Genomic DNA, 1,356 nt, shown 5'->3' with positions numbered 1-1,356 from the left:
CGGCCGCGGTCGGGGTGGGCTTCGGCCTCAGGCGCCGGACGTGGCTATTGCGGCTGCTACAGGCCGGGGTGGTGCCGCCCTTAGGGTCGTGCCAACGCCTGCCGGTGGTCAGCCTCGTGCCACACCTCCTCCTCACTGCGTCGCGAGGCCAGCTCAGAACCGTTCGGGTTCGTCGCAGACGAGGCAGAACTCGAACACTAGAGAGTCCTATGATCCGCCCCGAGGCCAGTGGGGGGACGATGGGTATGATGCGTATGGAGATGGGCAACATCGTGGTTCCTCATCCACGGGAGGAGGTCGTGGTTATGCCTGGCAGAGTGACGGGTCTGCTGAGAGACCGTTCCTCGGCCCTCAAGGTGGATTTGTCGAGGGAGCCTCTGGTCCAGATCACCGCCAGAGAGGTGGCTACCGTGGACATCGGGGTTGTCGGGGTGGTGGCCGTGGGAGGCATCATAGACAGCCTCCGGCCCCGACAGTTGTGGACCATGCGGCGTCGGCCATGGAGACCGTTCGCGCTCACTCCACTGATCTCCCGAGCCAGGCGATGGATGTGGTGACAGCCTTGGCCAATGTGGAGGTTCCTATGACTGGGGATGTAACTGAGGCTAGCGACAAGTCTGATGCTGAGAGGGCGTCCAATTGGGCGCGTAAGAAGGGAAAGATGCTATGCTATCGTTGTGGTGAGAAGGGCCACTTCATTGCTGAGTGCGTGGCGGAGCTGTGCGATTTTTGTGGCAAGCCAACACATGCCTCGGGGGATTGCCCATTATTGCGTGATCAGGCTCCGGCTCTTACAATGTATGGAGTTTATTGTGCTGAGCTGATGTTCTTTGAGTCCCCGGCCGCGAGAGAGATGTCGGAGGAGACATAGAGTTTGACCACCGGGGTTGTGAAAGCTACCCAGGGTGAGGTGACTGAGGCTCAGATTGTGCGAAGGCTTCAGGAGCTGGCACCGGGTGACTTCCAGTGGGAACTGGTCAGTCTCGAGGCCAACATTTTTAAGGTGGACTTCCCCACTGTGGATGATTTGCAGCGACTGCTGAGCTTTGGTTTGTGTAGAGTTCCTGGCACTAAGTGCATTCTGGAGTTTCATGAGTGGAAGAAGGTGGAGCCTAAGGGCAAGCCCCTTATGCAGGTCTGGTTGAGGTTTTCGGGGGCTCCCTCTAAGACTTTACAGGACGTTAGAGTTGTGGCCAGTATGGGCGTTATGGTTGGTAAACCGGAGAAAGTGGACATGGCGTTTACACGTGCTCATGGAGTGGCCCGGCTACTAGTGAGCGTTCTGAACATTGAGTTTGTGCCGAATGTGGTAAACTGGACTTATCGGGGAGAGGTTTTCCCTCTCAAGATCGAGTT

Source organism: Triticum dicoccoides, chromosome 7B (genome assembly GCF_002162155.2).
Source record: "Triticum dicoccoides isolate Atlit2015 ecotype Zavitan chromosome 7B, WEW_v2.0, whole genome shotgun sequence".
Taxonomy (NCBI): domain Eukaryota; kingdom Viridiplantae; phylum Streptophyta; class Magnoliopsida; order Poales; family Poaceae; genus Triticum; species Triticum dicoccoides.
Note: the sequence above shows the minus strand (reverse complement) of the source record.